This window comes from Camelus ferus, chromosome 22 (assembly GCF_009834535.1).
Source record: "Camelus ferus isolate YT-003-E chromosome 22, BCGSAC_Cfer_1.0, whole genome shotgun sequence".
Taxonomy (NCBI): Eukaryota; Metazoa; Chordata; class Mammalia; order Artiodactyla; family Camelidae; genus Camelus; species Camelus ferus.
The window spans coordinates 440,331-457,553 of record NC_045717.1 but is presented as its reverse complement, the minus strand read 5'-3'; the positions used below and the strand labels follow the sequence as shown (position 1 = coordinate 457,553).

The 17,223-nt window shown below is 42.1% G+C and overlaps 1 pseudogene; it reads left to right on the top strand.

Moving 5' to 3' along the window:
- The first annotated feature begins 2,878 nt into the window (after positions 1-2,878).
- On the top strand, positions 2,879-3,394 carry LOC102515050 (annotated as a pseudogene).
- The last annotated feature ends 13,829 nt before the right edge of the window (positions 3,395-17,223 follow it).

Below are 17,223 nucleotides of genomic sequence, written 5' to 3'. Positions count from 1 at the left end.
AAGTGTTTGCCAAGCCCTATAATTTGTCAGGACCCAGTCTCCAAACTTTGTGTCCCTGTAGATCTTGTCAAAGTTTACCTTTAGGCTTTATTGAGGACGGTCTAGAGTAGATGCCATTCTGCATTGTGGATTCATACTGCCGAGGCTCCAGGTGCCTCAGCTGCACATTAGCGATGGTAACAATCGGTTAATTAGACCTTGCTACTCTCGGAAGACCAGCACTCTAATGATCTGCTAATAATCCCTTCCCTGATGTGTTCAACCTCTGCATTCTCTATTCCAGTGCACAGTCCTTGCATGATCTTGCTCTGTGTATCTATAGCACTGTCCTGAACCATCCATTTATAGTGAATATGCACTTGGACTTCTGGGCACCCTTCTCCTGCACAAGCTCTATCTTCTCCATGATCTATTCCACAAACAAGTTGCTCTATTTGCCCTGGACTCTGAAATCTTCCTCCTCAATTCAGTGGATCACGGTACTCAGCAAACTCCAATTCTCCATACCACTGTTGGAAAACTGTTCTCAGCAGAGAGTTGGTAGGGCAGTAGGCTGCTGTTATACAGGAAATATAGGGAGATTACTGTTGTGCAAACAGAGCTTCTTCTCAGAAAGGAAGAGGACTTCTGTAGCCAAGGCCAGCTCCCAGTATGGAACATGCTAAGGGCAATGATTACAATGACCTCTCTCTTCTGTTGAACTTTTATGTCCTACTGTGTCTTGCATTGGCCAAACACAAACTGAAGCAGTTTGGCTAGAGGGCAAGGGCTGGTGATGCAGTCTATGGCCAGTCTCTCAAGACAAATGTGGTGCCAGGAGAGATGCAAAGACATTTGAGTAGGGGAAAGGAATAACCAGCATGTGGACATTTCTAAATCTAGTACAATACATCATCTTAAATTTATAATGGAAAATATCTTTATTCACATATTTATGTAATCACTAGGATACTGTGAAAATTACATAAACATCCAGTTTATTACCTTGAACTATAATACTGTATACATGTAAAATGGCTCAATATTATTCAGAGGAATATAAACTGATATTTCTATAGATTTTGCAAATATTCTAGAGCTCGAATAAGTTTAAAGATTTAAGAGGCAAATTTAAAGGCAGATAGGCATAAATGATAAAATTTTAGAAGATTAAGTAATAGTCATTTTTCTAATTTCTTAGAAGCTATACATGTTTTTCTAATCCTCACAAGAATTTTCTAAGCTAAGTATTATCCGTCTTAATTTACAGGGTAGGAAACTGAGTCTCAGAAAGACCTGGCTAAATTTCCCAGGATCACACAGCTGTTAAGTGGTAAAGGCCAGTTCTATGTAAATCCAAAGTTTAGTTTATTCACAGTGCAAGCTACCGAGTATGAAAGACAATTAAGCTAATGGGATGATTGATGTAAAAGTAGATGACATTTAAAGAGAAAAGGAATAACACAAACTAAAAACCAATTATTAAAATGTATTCAAAAGCCCTGCAAAACCATCTGGAGAGAATGAGCTTTATCAAGTCTTTGGATTATTCAAAGGCATAGGAATTGTGCCAAAAGGCTTTATGTTTAGAGTGAGGTGGGAAGCTCCGTGAAAAAGACTGGCAGGACCCCCAGGCAAGGCCACTAGTCTCCGGCCATCACAATCTGTTTTCCCTGGCCCAGTGGCATTATCTTGCTTTTTGTCTCTGAAATGGCTTCTAGGAAAGTGGAACTTACCCCTAAGATTCTGTTGGTTCCCTAAGCTAACTCCTGATTGGTCCATTTGTAGTACCTTATTTGCATGGAGCTCACTCCTGGCTGGTCCATTTCTACAAAGCTCTTCCTAAGTAGTCAACTTTGTTACACCTTATTTGCATATGATGTTGCAAAGTGTAGACTGGCAGCCTATAAAAGTATGTGTAAACCTACAGATGGGGTCCAGAGCTTGAAGTGTTAAGTTCTCTGCGCCCACCAGTGTAATAAACCTGAGTTCTCCAACTCTCTGAGTGCTGCTTGGTCTCTTGCCCGGATCTAGGTTGCTGTCACAACTGAGCTGTAACACTGAGCTTTGATACACTGCTGCAACAAGAGCCCATCTGGTTCATGGGGTATGATTAGTTATAATTAATATCCATTTTAGTAGCTAAAGGTCAGAAGAAAATTAAAGTATTAATAACAGAAAATATGATAAAAAGCATCATAATAGACTAAATGTTCTTTTAGTCCAAGGGGAAAAGATATAATGTATGTATCATCAGAGGTAGAATGTGAAATCTGTGGTCAGTGTCTGATAAAACCCACAATTTCTGAAAGTTTAAATTTGAGGTACTAATACACCTTACCATATCTTATTTCATTCCAATGTTTGCTATTAAATAAGTTATCCTTGCTCTGCAATATTTTTGCATTAATTCAAACAAGCTAAAATCATTTACAATTTTATTGTAGTTTTTTCTTGATCTTAACTTTATAATAATATCCTGATGAGTTGTTTATATAAATCTATAGATAATACCATAGAAATAATTCAACTTTCACAGTTTTCACCGGGAATATTTATTTCAGAAGCAGTATTCTGTGCTTTTGAAAATGTATCAGAGAATCGTGTATTGAAGTTAGGGAGCAACAGGAGACCACTGATTTCCTCCCTTTGACATTACAGGCTAGTGTTTACATGGAATCTGATAATATTTACCTAAGATAATTTCATTTGCCATGTTAATAGCTTTCTCCACTGCTTATTTCTAGTTTCAAGAGGCATATTTTGGGGCTGGAGGGCTGAGAGCAGCCGCAGGCAGCGCGACGTCCCCCACAGGGGCGAAGGGGCGGTGGCGGCAGGGCTAGGTCTGGCCACGCGGACCAAACTGCTGGCTCGGGCAGGTCCCAGCCGCAGGGCAGCCATGAGCCTGGTAGCCTGCGAGGGTTACCCCGGCCCTGGCCCTGGCCCTGGCCCTTGCCTGGAGCCCAGCCCTGCTCAGAAGCACTTTGCCAGGTCCGAGTGTACCTGGAACAGATTCACAGCCAGGTGGCTCCGGGGGGCCCTGATGTGACCAAGCGCGACTACCTGGTGGACGCAGCCACGCAGATCCGGCTGGCCCTGGACGCGATGTCGGTCAGGGATACGAGGCAGCTTTCAATCACTGCCAGAACTGCGTGGACGTTCTGCTCCGAGGCGTGCACGTCCATCCCAACAAGGAGAGACGCGAGGCTGTAAAGCTGAAAATTACCAAGTACCTGCGGCGGGCGGAGGAGATCTTTAATTGCCACCTGCAGAGGACGCTGGGCAGCGGAGCCAGTCCTGGCACGGGTTTCAGCAGCCTGGGGCTCCCGCCCATCCGAAACTGAGTTCAGCCCTGGAGCAGCTGAGGGGCTGCAGGGTGGTCGGAGTCATCGAGAAGGAATTTTTACGCTTTTAGGATGCAAGATGTACACAGCGAATCTCCAAGAGGGAAGTCTAGGACAGAATTCCCCGAATTTGGATTTGTTTAACCCCAGGACAGTCATGTGCAAAACATTTTTGGAATCCCGTATTCTGAGGCCTGTGCACTTGGGAAGTGCAACTTCAGGCCAATCCCAACCGTTCTGTCTTCTCTTTCCTTTTTTACACTTTCTTGGGCACTCAATTTACCCACTCCACCTCCCTCCTGAAATCCCACTTCCTTGCCTGTCTCACTCCCAAGCCAGGAACACCAGTCTCCCCAGATTAGGAGAGATGTTAGGGCCACTGTGCCCAGGTCCCTAAAACTAGGCCTGGATGGATGTCACCGTGTTCCACTACAGAGCTCTGCCCAGGCAGATCCAGGCGGGCGGGATGACAGTGCTTGCCTGCAGCAGCCCAGACCCAGGAGGAGCAAGGGTCCACTTGGGAAGCCTTGTGCCCCAAGAGATGCCCCATTGTGAGGGTTAGAGTGGCTGGGGGGTCCTCTCCAGACTGAAGAGATATTGGCAGGGGTAGGGGGTGGCAGGGAAAAGCGAGGTGGATGGGTCAGGAACTTGCCAGGACAGCTGGCTGGGCTGCTGGGATCTGCTCTTAGGGGGCCTTAGGGAGACAAAACTGCCTATTTGCTGAGCTTCATCCAGGAGCTGGGCCTTGAGTCAGGGATGGGGAAGAAAGAGGCCAGCCAAGTAACTTCTTACTTTTTTGGCTAAAACACAGGGTTTTTTAAAAAAATTATTATTAGTTATCAGCATTTAATTTAAAAGTTGGCAGGTTTCATGGAGAAGTCCAGATTTCTGCTTCTGCTGGAAAATCAGAAGATCTGGAAATGCTGGCTCACATACCTGAGTGTCAGGGGAAGCAGAGGAGGGGCTGTGGGCTTTAATGGGGCACCAGCCCTCCATCTGCCCCTCTCTGTCCTGCATTGGCTCACATGCCCGGCTCCTGAGGGCCTTGGTGATTGAGAACCTATTTGAACATTTTGGATTTGTTTGCTCAAGGAGAGATTCCTCCTGGCCTTTGATCCTTTGGGCATTTTAAAAGAAAGCTTCACCAAAGCTTTAATTGTCCCAAGAAGTCAGTGGGTTTTATTTTTTAAAAAGAGATTTCATTTTTAAAAAGCTGAGAGCGGGTCCTCAGAACTGCCTTCCACCTTCCCCATAGCAGAACTTACCTGATATTCGTAAGGCCCGGTCTTTCTTTTGTTTTTAAGGGAATTGTTTAAATGTATTTATTTATTTTTACTGAAGTTTGGTTGATTTACAATGTTGTGTTAGTTTCTGGTGCACAGCACAGTGATTCAGCTATACGCACATATTTACATTCTTTTGCATTATAGGTTATTACAAGATATTGAGTGCAGTTCCCTGTGCTCTACATGAGGACCTTGTTGTTTATCTATTTCATATATAGTGGTTGATGTCTGCTAATCCCGAACTCCTAATTTATCCCTCCCCCACTTTCCCTTTTGGTAACCATAAACTGTTTTCTGTGTCTGTGAGTCTCTTTCTGTTTTATAAATAAGTTCATTTGTATCATTTTTTTAGATTCCACATATAAGTGCTATCATCTCATATTTGTCTTTAACTTATTTCACTTAGTATGGTCAGTCTCTAGGTCCATCCATGTTGCTATAAATGGCATTATTTCACTTAAAAAAAAAGGAGGCATATTCTGTTCCTAATTGGTCTTAATTGATTAATTTATCCCATTTTCCTTCTTGATTTTTTTAGTTTAGAATCTTTCAAACACCACTAGAAATGATCTGGCCACTCAAGCCCGATAATTCTATTATTATGGAAAATGGGGAATATCGTAGGCAATCCCAGACTAAATGGATGAATCAACACATGGATGCCAATATCAGGTTATATTTTCTCCCTTAAGAAAGACAGATACTTCAGCATTAATATTTGTGTAATGTTCTGAGATCCAAATTGCCCTCCTACTCTGAAAACAATAAAATAATTTAATGTGTTTTTATGGATAACCTGAACTAGAGCCATGAAATTATATTTCATAGGCATCTGTCTGCTCGCATACTTGATATATTTGGGCACTAGGCATTTTTCATTCTCTGACAAACTGGTAATAGGATCTTTTAGTGTATATATTTAAATTTGCAAGTTCTAACTCAAAGATAATAGGACAGTTTGATTATGTAATGGAGCTTCTCTGCCCAACATAATAATTATAGTAAATAAGAGAAAGAAGAAAAGGAGAAAGAGGAGCTAACACAGATAAGAGTCGCTATGCTTAAATACTCTTTACAGAGGCTTGCAGTTATTAGCATGTTTAATCTTTAAAACAGGTTCTTTTATTATCCCATTTTATAGATAAAAAAGCTGAGACTTACTAAAGTTAAGTGATTTGCACAAAACCCATGTTAGAATGTGAAATTGGGATGTCTGACTTCAGAACCTGTGGCTCACTGAAAAACTGGTATCTTCAATGAAACTATGGATTACATTTTAAAGTTTAAAAAGACACATGTAGTTAAGAAGTCTCAATTAATAAATTCATATTTTAGAGAATATATAAAAAAAAACAATGATTTTTTTAAATAAGGAAACCAGGTGCAAATTTTAAAGAGTTTCTCAATGACTATTTGAAACTTATCTCAAATGAAATAATATTACATAGACTTGACCCAAATCAAAATACTGTATCATTGGTTGGTGATCAAACAATTCAAAATAAAATATATAAAAGTATTTTTATTATGATTAAATACATTTTTTATGAGTTTTGTCACATCTATTATTCTCCTTCACTTTGTCTAGAAACCAGAAGTGTCTTTATATCCCTCAAACCATTTGAAGGTATTTGAAATATCATACATCCCCCCAACAAAAGAAAACAGTAAAGTACATATGGAAAATAAAATTATAATCATAAAGTTTAGGAAAAAGGAGAGAAAACATTTCATGGAAGGATCCTCACTGTAATGGCTTGAGCTTGATATTGAAAGATGTGTTACTTTGTCTTAGCAGTATGCTAAAAATACATACATACATACATACATACATACATACATACATGTAAGATAGTTAAGATAGTTTAAAACTTATTCCAAAACAAGAAGAGTAAATTATGTGGACACAAATTTTAGTGCCACCTCTAGGGTACATTCTGAGAGCGAGCACTAAAGTCATAGCTGAGATCAATACACCAACGACACTATCTGGGTTTCCACAGGGTGAGATCTGTTTTACGAGGACGTCTCTGGTGACACTGCAGAGAAAAGACTGGGCACAGAAGTCACTGAAGATGAGGAAAGTGACACAGGTTGTGTTCCCCAGCAAAGAGCTTCTTTAATGGAGATGGATGGTCATGTTGTTCTTTGGATCATTGCCTGTGGAAGGCAACAAGGCTGGGTAGAGGAGAAGCTGAGCTGTTATTTCATCCCAGTTAAAGATCCTCCTGATCCCACGGAAAATCCTGAAGCAGGACTGTCACTTTCGATGGTTCTGAATGAATAGTCAGGCCTTTGTATTCTCACATTTATCAGTCTTTGGATGTTGAGTGCCCTGGAAAGTGTGCCCTTGGATTAGTCAGCTTTCTTAGTATAGGCACCCTCCAAAGAGGACTGACAGCTGAGAGCACGCTTCCAGCTGCTTTCCAAGCAGCTGTGAGAATAGTGCTTTACTCTTGAGGGGGTGATCTGTCACCCCAGCAGCTACCAAGGAAGTGCATGTTGACAGGAGTTATCCTGATGTGACAGTTTGAGGACCTAAGTATGATGCCATTCTAATCATAGATGAAATAAATGAGTAGGAGGTTGTGAAAATCACAGACTAGCCAAAGAATTATGAAAAAATTACACATGTTCCAGAAGTTTCAGGATGTCAACAACATCACTGGTCAGCAATGTCAAAGTCTGTGTGAAAGGTAAAAGCTAGAGTGAAATGGGAGGCTCGTGAATGAGAAGTGAAAGATTGGAGGCAGTGAGTTCAAATGACTCTACTGAGAAGTCTGTCAGAAAGGAAAGAAAGAAATAGCAACTGGAAAAATTACCATGCATTCAGTTTGTATGAAAGGAGTTCAGCATGATGCCTGACATACATCAAGTTCCTTCACTGATTTGGGGAAAAACAAAAATCCAAAAAACTACCTTGATAGCAAAAACACTTCAGGTTATATAACGCCACACATAACATGAATTCAAAGAATACTGCAAGTGTATTTCAACACAGATCATTTTTCTGATTGAATAAAGATAGAAGAAAATACCCAGGTGAACAGCTACCTGAAAAAGTTCTGATAGTCAGGTTTTTCAGTTAATTTAATTAATGAACATTTAATACTTATATCTTATTGTAATTATTTTTACATTTTTATGATGTTCCTATAAATAGTGATTGTTGTCTGAAAGGAAACTGGGCAGATAATAAATGTGTATGTGTAAGTTAGAAAAAATTTCCCCTCCAAGATCAGAGGAAGAGCTATATGAAAAGATCATGACATAAGAGAAATTTTTCTGGTGTGGGAGAAGAAATTTTAGTTATGACCTAAAAGTTTTCAGTCAATAATGAAAGAAAAAAGACATATGCTGAAATTGAAGAGTTTGGAAGAATGTATAATGTTTGAAGCAATTACTATGATTAGTGATGCATCATTTAATTTATTCTTTCTCCCATTTCCACTCAGTCACTATAAAAATTTAAGTTCACTCAAGAGTATCTTTCATCTGTTAGATGTTTTAAAACAGGATGAAATATACATTTGGTTCACCAGTAATGAGTCATTCATAAATTACATGCAACCCAGGTAGATCAGTTTCCAATCATAAACCATGAATAAATAGAAACTCCAAAATTAGCATTTTTAAAGATTTATATATATGGAATGACAAAGTAATTTTAATAAAGTAATCACCCAATCATTTTTCTGAAAGGGAGGTTTAGAAAAATTCAGCACTTCAGAATGTTTTTTGCAGTAGGGAGTGAACAAAAAGAGAACATTTTAATGAAATACAAACCAAAGAAACAACTGTTGAACTGTAACCCAGAGAAGAAAATTTCATCTGTATATTTAAGAGCTTTATTGACATGTAATTTACATACCCCAATGTGTACAATTCAGTGCATTTCAGCATATTCAGAGTTGTGCAAATTTTGCTACAATCTAACTTAAGAACACTGTAAATATAAGAGCAACATTATACCTAGGAGCAGTCATATTCCATCCCTACCAACCACTTGTCTTTGTCTAGCCCTAAGCTGCCAGTAATCATTTTGTGCCCATACAGATTTGCCTATTCTGGAAATTTGAATAGAAGTACTGAATATGTGTTCTTTTATTACTGGCTAATTTCACTTAGCATAACATTCTTGAGGTTCATCCATGTTGTCACAATGCATCAATACTTCATTCTTTTTTACTGCTGAATAATACTTTATTGTGTAGATATGCCATATTTTGGTCATATATTTATCAGTTAGTAGAATTTTGGCTTGTTTCCACATTTTGGCTACTGTCAATAATGCTGCTATGAACATTAGTATACAAATGTTGTGTTGATAAGTTTTAATTTATTTTAGGTATATTCCCAGTAGTGGAATTGCACTCACTGTATTGAGGAAAGAATACTGAGGAATTACCAAAGTATTTTCCAAACTGGCTGCACTATTGTACATTTACATTACAATGTATGAGGCTTTAAATTTCTTCACGTCTGACAATAATTGTTATCCTAGTAGATGTATAGTAGCATTTTAATGTGATTTTTGGCTTGCATTTCCCTAATGATATGATTTTGAGTATCTTTTCATATGCTTACTGGTTACTTGTATACCTATTTTTAAAGAAATATTTGTCAAAATGCTTTGCGCATTTTCCCTTTTTATTTGTCCTTTTATTGCTGTAAGAGTTCTTTATATATTCTGAATACAAATGCCCTATCAGCTATATAATTTGCAAATATATTCTCTCATTCTGTGGGCTGTATCTTTTAAATTCTTGATGTTATCATTTAAACCAAGAGTTTTTAATTTTGATGAAATATATCTATTTTTTCTTTTGTCAGTTATGCTTTCAGTGTCATATGTAAGAAGTCACTGCCTAACCCAATGCATTAAGGTTTACGTCTATGTATTTTACTAAGGGTTTTATAGATTTGGCTATTAAGTTTAGATGCATAAATCATTTTGAGTAAATTTTTGTGTATGGTGTGATTTAGGCATCCAACTGCAACCTTTTGCATGTCCAATGGTCTCAGCTCCATTTGTTGAACAAACTTTATTTTATCCATTTAATTTTCTTTTCACCCTTATTAAAAATTGAAATTAATTTTCAGAATTTTTCTTCGAGGAAAATGGGGTAAATATATCTTTCTTCATTTTTCCTGTTAAAAAAACCCAACAACTCTAACCATTAATGTAAACTGAACATTGAAAAGTGGAAAGAAGAAGGCAGACTAGCTAGGGTACTTCACACCTGAGGAAAACTGTTGCCAGTTCTTTGGGGTTTCAAAAAAAGTACTGATAAAAGCCGTCTTTCTTTGACTGTAAGTATCTGTCGACCTATATAATGGATGAGGAGGAGGAGGTTAGGATACATGGCTGTTTCTAAATGGAGGAAGAGGCTAGTGTGTCTGTCTGTGTATTTATTTGTCTCTCTGTCTCTGTAATGGAGGAAGCCTCCCAGTATTCGACCCACCTGGAGGGATTGCAATAGATACTCTGAAGAAGCAGAGGGCGCCCCCATTGCACGCTGAGGGGGACACTGGGTGGAAATCCACCGGCTTGACGGGGCAACCCGGGCCTCCTGCTTCTGCCCTCTCTGTAGCTGCCCCCCGCCCCGCCCCTCCCCGCCCCCTGACCACCCCGCACCCGCCTCCGGGGAGCCGGAAAACCCAGAGATGTGCACCTCGTGTACCTAGGGTAACAGAGACCAGCCCTTGAACCGTACAAGGGGGAGATCTGAGCAAATACCCGGGCTCAGTGGGGCAGCCCTCCTCCTCACTGCAGCCGCTGACCTCACCGGGCCCGAATCCGCGGCGCAGGTTCACCTGGAAACATGCATACTGTGAACATGGGGCAGGAGAGTCCGCCCCCAGGCCAGGCCGTTGTGGAGACTGGAGCAAATTGTTGGGCTCACACTATTCAGTTCGCTCCCCGCGACATCCCTCTCCCCTGAACTCACGTCACCAGCATCCCAGGACCTTGCTATAAAGGAGAATTAAATCCCTGAATCCTGGGGTATCAGAGGCTGCCCCGAGGCCAGGAGAGGGGGAGATGGGAGGGAAATGACCAACTCGCCGAGGCATCTCCCTTTGCTGCTGTGCAGCCTCTGTCTCTGCCGCCGACCTCTTCCTCTCATCTCACCACGCCCGCTCCCAAGAGCAGGCTGACTTTAAAGGTTTGAATCCCGCATACTTGGGGGAGGGGAGGCCGACCCCAGGCAAGGCAGCTAGGGAAAAGGGAGAAAGTCCTCTGGCTCGCTAGGGGCACCCTATTCCCCTGTCGCAGCCGCCGATCCACGTGCCCAGAACGTTCCCCTCCTGTACTGTGTCTGTCAGTCTGACTGCCTGCATGACTGACTATCTATTGCAGGATGGGATAAGCTAGTCTATGTGCGTGTCTGTCTGTTTTTCCTACGAAGGAGGAGGCGACTAGTATGTCTCTCTATTTGCCGGCCTTCCTATGTATCTATTTATCTATGTATGTATTATTATATCTATTATATATGTATGTATGTAGATATGATATATAGGTATGTATGTGTCTATCTATCTATCTATCTATATCTATCTATAATCTATTATATATCAGGGAGTGCAGTAGGTAGTGTGTCGTTTAGTTTGTCAGTTGGAAGGAGGAGGTTAGTTGTTTATATAACTACCTATTTGAGAAGAGGAGAGGCTAGTGTGTGTGTGTGTGTGTGTGTGGTGGTTGGTTCTGCTAACTATGTATCTGTATCTAAGGGTAGAGCTACTGATCTGTTTATTCGTTTATGTAGGCAGTAAATGGAGGTAGGAGGAGTAGGCGAGGTATGTCTAGTCTTTCTATCTGTCAGAGATCTCATGTATGTATCCTGTATCTAATGGAGAAGAAGGAAGGAGGCCTAAAGCATCTATACTCTCATGTCCTGTCAGAGGAGGAGAAGACCAGTGTGTCTGTCTCTCTGTGTGTCTGAGAGTTGTCTCTATCTATATCTAATGGAGAAGAAGGAGGATTCCCATGTGTCTGGCTATCTGTCTGTCTCTCTTCCAGAAAAGAAGAGGCTAGTGGGTGTATCCATCAATCTCACTTTGTATCTATTTTATAGAGGAGGAGAAAGTGTTTATTAAGTTTGGCTAAGTATTATCTAATGGAGGAGGAGATTACTGGGTCTCTGTACCTACGTAATTGAGAAGTAGGAGGAGGCTAGTGTGTGTATGTGTTTGTGTCTGTCTGTCTATGTATGTACCTGTCTATGTATATAATGGATAAGGAGAAGGAGGTTAATATATAAATCTGTTTGTAAATGGAGGAAGAGGCTAGTGTGTCTGTCTGTCTATTTGTTTGTCTCTCTGTCTGTCTAATGGATGAAGCCTCCCAGTATTCGACCCACCTGGAGGGATGCCAATTGATACTCTGAAGCAGCAGAGGGCGCCCCCATTGCACGCTGAGGGGGGACACTGGATGGAAATCCACAGGCTTGCCTGGGCAGCCCGTGCCTCCCGCTTCCTCCCTCTCTGTAGCCGCCCCCCCCTGCCCCCTCGCCGCCCCCTGACCACCCCGCACCCTCCCTCCTGGAGCCCGAAAACACAGATGTGCACCTTGTGTACGTAGGGTAGCAGCGACCAACCCTAGGACCGGCCTAGGGGGAGATCTGAGCAAATACATGGGCTCAGTGGGCAGCCCCGCCTCCTCAATGCAGCCCCTAATCACACCGCTGCTGCCTCCGAGGGGCAGGCAGACCTGCAAACATGCATACTGTCAACCTGGGGCAGGAGAAGCCGCCCCCAGGCCAGGCCCTTGTGGAGACGGGAACAAACTGATCAGCTCACCCGAGACAGTCCACTCCTTGAGACGTTCCTGTCCCCTGAGCTCACCTTGACAGCCTCCCAGGACCTGGCTGACAAGGAGAATTAAATCCCGCCAACCTGGGGTAGCAGAGGCTTCCCCGAGGCCAGGAGAGGGAGAGATGGGAGGAGAATGACCAACTCGCCGGGGCATCCCCCTTTGCTGCTGGGCCGCCTCCGCCTCTGCTGCCGAACTCTTGCCCTGACCTCACCACGCCCGCTCCCAGGAGCAGGCTGAATTCAAATGCTTGAGTCCCGCGAACTTCGGGGATCGGAGGCCGCCCCCAAGTAAGGCAGCTAGGGACATGGGAGAAAATCCTCTGGCTCGCCAGGGGCACCTTTTTCCCCGGTCGCCGGCACCGAACTAAGTCTCCTGACCGTACCCCGCCTCTAGGGAGTGTGTTTTTCTGACTGTCTGCCTGAATGACTATCTATTGGAGGATGGGATAAGCTAGTCTATGTGTGTGTCTCTCTGTTTATCCAACGGAGGAGGAGGTGACTAGGATGTCTCTATTTGCCTGCCAATCTATATATATATATGTATCTATGTATCTATATATCTATGTATCTATGTATCTGTCTGTCTGTCTATCTATCTATCTATCTATCTATCTATCTATGTATCTATCTATAGGGATGCATAGCAGTAAGCTAGTGTGTCATTTATTTGTCTGTGTTGGAGGAAAAGGTTAGTGTTTCTATATAACTATCTACCTATTTGAGGAAGAGGAGGAGGCTTGTGTGTGTGTGTGTGTGTGGACGAGCGGGTCTGTCTATCTCTGTATCTGTAACTAAAGGGGGAGGAGGTTACTGTGTCTGTCTGTAAGTCTATGTATGCATCAAATGGAGGAGGAGTAGGCTAGTGTGTCTGTCTGTGTGTGTATGTATCATATATCTATATATGAACTAATATCTAATCGAGAACAGGGAACCTAAAGTGTCTATCTCTCTGTCTGTGAGAGGAGGAGAAGACTACTGTGTCTGCCTGTGTGTCTGTGAGTCTGTCTCTGTTTTTATCTAATGGTGAAGAAGAAGGCTTCCCATGTGTCTGGCCATCTGTCTGTCTGTCTAACAGGAGAAGGTAGAGGCTAGTGTGTGTGTCCGTCAATCTCACTTTCCATCTATCTAATGGAGGAGGAGAAAGTCTGCTAAGTTTGTCTATCTATTATCTAATGGAGGAGGGCATGAGTGTGTCTCTCTACCTACTTAATTAAGGAGTAGGAAGAGGCTAGTGTGTGTGTGTGTGTCTGTATATGTATGAATCTGTTAACCTATATAATGGATGAGGAGGAGGATGTTAGGATACATGGCTGTTTCTAAATGGAGGAAGAGGCTAGTGTGTCTGTCTGTCAATTTATTTGTCTCTCTGTCTGTCTAATGGAAGAAGCCTCCCAGGATTTGACCCACCGGGAGGGATGCCAATTGCCACCCTGAAGCAGCAGAGGGCACCCCCATCCCAGGCTGAGGGGGACACTGGATGGAAATCCACAGGCTTGCTGGGCAGCCCGTGCCTCCCGCTGACCCCTCTCTGCACCCCGCTGACCCCTCTCTGCACCCGCCCCCACCCCCTCCTTCTGACTGCAGTGCACGTGCCTGCAGGGAGCTGACTGACCTGGAGATATGCCTCCTGTGAACTTTGGCCGGTTAAGGCCACACCCCTGCCAGGCATTCATGGAGATTGGAGCAAAATGACCACCTCACCGGGGCAGGCCCTTGCTCCCTGTGCCGCTGGCTGTTGTTGTTGTTATATATTATTAAGAGTTTCTATGTGTCAAGAATCCAGGCGTTGCTTAGTTGAGTCCTGCTTCAGGGTCTGTCATGAGGTTGTAACTAAGGTTCATCCAGGGCTGTGGTCTTCTGTGAACACTCAACTTGGGACGTGTACATCTCCAAGCTTACATCATTGTTGACAGGGTTTAGTTCCTCTAGGCCTGTTGGACTGAGGGCCCAAAACGGCTTCTCGCTTTGTCAACGTGTGTAAGTCAAGAATGCATTAGAAAGTCTAATTGTAAGATGCAAACCACAGTTTTATGATATATAATCATAAAAGTGATAACCTCTCACTTTTGCCATAGTCTATGGATTAGGTCCCACCCACACTCATAAAGTCAAGGCGTTACACAAATTCATGAATGTCAAAAGGCAAGAGTAATTGGTGGTTATTTTTAAACTTGTAACTACAACTGCCCTTCCCACCTGTGTGTCTCCCACATCTGGGTTAGGAACTACCTTTGTATGCGTTAAACTCACCCAGTTATTGGGTATATCAATCACATTATAATTATACATATTTTTTCCCTGCTAGCATATAAACTCCATGAGGACAGAAATAGTCTATCTCTGTCATTTCTTTATGTTACTTCATGTAAAGTAAACTTTTATTGACTGTTTATTTGTTCCTTTGAATAGGAATCATTTATCTCTATTTTCAGTGCTTAGTACATTAGCTGTTACATGGTAGACATTCAACCCAGGTTTGTCAAAAGACTGCTTAGATGAAAAATGTTATTATTGAGATAATTCAGAAGAATTTTATTCAGAAAAAAAGAATTTCACTGTAAATTTAACATTCAGAGTCACTCCTTAAAATACCAGTAACCAGGGTTACAAATATCCACATGTAAAGATAATAGCACAGACAGCATTAGACTGCAGGGGCAGAAAGGGATTTCCCGAAGAACAAGAGCTATTCTGTGAATCCCATGTCTCCTGCTTCTCTGATACAGCTGCACATATTCTGGATTATGGCGAGGGCTGTTGTACACCTCAAACCACGGGCTTAACTTCTCAGTATACACCAAGGCCAAGCAGCCATGCCCTGTGAAGTGAAAACAAATGCCATTGCTGGCATTCTGCTCTCCATTCCCTCCCATTTACCAGGCAGGCTGCATGGCTGCAGCTTGGGCACCTGCCACTTCTGGAGTGGTTATGTTCCCTTGTCCCTGAAAACTGAAGACTGGTACTTTCCTATAGAAATAATAGTATACATTTTGACTGGCTTCCTGGGCCAGCCTACAGTATAGATCTAACTCAATAAATGGCCATATTACCTTTTTTGCATTCAAAGTTCTAGAATTCAACATTTGGCAAATTTATCTGAACTACCATATTCTGTCTACATTATAGGTTAAATAGACTAGGTTGGAGCCTGAGCAATAATTGTAAACCTCCGTCTGAAATATGGTTCTCTCTGATATTCATTAATTAATTCATTAATTTAATGAACTTTTATGAGGACATTCCCATGCACAGCTAGAGCATCATCACCTGTGCGTTGTTAGAGCCCCAGGTAGATGGCAGCGCCAGAATGAGACGCACTTATACAAACTGATAATTACGATTTAATGTAGAGTTTGTGTGAGAGGAGAGGTGAGCATGCAGTGCTCTGGGGCACCAAAGAGGGACTCTGCCTAATGGAGACTTGACTCTATCTTGAAGAATTAGGAAGCATTTATCCTAAATAGAAGGGTGTGCGTGGCATTTTAAGTCAGAGGAATGCCACATGCAAAAGCCACAAAGTTCTGAAAGGCATGGTGTTATTTAAAAATGACCAGAAGAAATCCAGTGGTGATAGATAATGAGAAATGATGGGAGATGCAGAAAACGGTTGTCAGAGCCTTGACTGAAAAGGTTCTATGATCAAGAGTGAAAATATTTCAAGAAGGGCTTCAGTGAAGTTTATGCAGAAGAGTGACTGGGTATGATTTGTTTTGTAGGAACTTTGGGAGCAGAAATATCCATTAGAAAGCTCCTGAAAATGTCCAAATGTGAAACAATGATAGTCTTATTTTGGCAATGGCAGCAGCAGAGTTGAAAAGGAGGATGTTCATGCAAGAGACAGTCCTGAAGTAGACATATCAGAATCTGATGGCCAACTAGGGAGGCAGCGGCAGAGGACAGGAAGGATAACAGTGTTGGAAGAAATGGGAAAAAAGAGTAGAGGATACTGCAGAGATTTGTGTTTGAGGAGCTTAGGAAATGTGCTCGTGAAATATGAGAGAATGAGCTGAATTGGAGTGATAGATAATGAATAGGTGATGCTTGGAGTGGAATTACAGTTTTAAAACTTAGGAGCCTACATGATTTTCTGAAAATCTCTTCCAAGTTTCAGTATCTCCTTTTACTTATTTCATATCTTGGGGCCCAAAGGAGTGACTGATTTTCATTTTATTCTCAAATGTGCCTTCTAGACAATAGACACCAATCTCAAGTTCAGTGTTCCTTTGGAATCTAAGCGAGGCAGAATGACCATCCCTGCCTTGGGCCCCCACTCTACTCCATGCAGACAGTTTTATTTTTGTTTGTTTTAATGAAAAGTTGTCAAGACCTGTATCTTATATGATGTATGATTTTGGCACCCAGAATAAATGGATAAATGAATGAATAAATTGGGTTCTGGTTCAAGATGGTGGTATAGGAAAACCTTGAACTAACCTCCTCCCAGAGACATACACAATTACACCTACATAAAGAATAATTCCTCCTGAGGAATACCTGAGGGCTGATTGAAAAGCTTCTGCCCAAGGAAAGATAGAGGGACCACACAGAGATGGGTAGGAGAGAAAGAGACATGGTATCAATGGGAACCCCACCCTGAGGCTGCAACTTGTAGTGGGAAGGGATATCACTGAGGGGCCAGCATGCAGACTCATCCACCATGAGAAATAGTGGAAAAAAACAGTCATTTAAAGGGCACCTAGACTATGTGTGAAGGAAATCCATTTGCTAGCCCTAGAATATCTGCCAAACAGGCAGGGAACTGCTAGAAGTCTCTTTGGGCTTGGAGGTGCTCAGGAGTA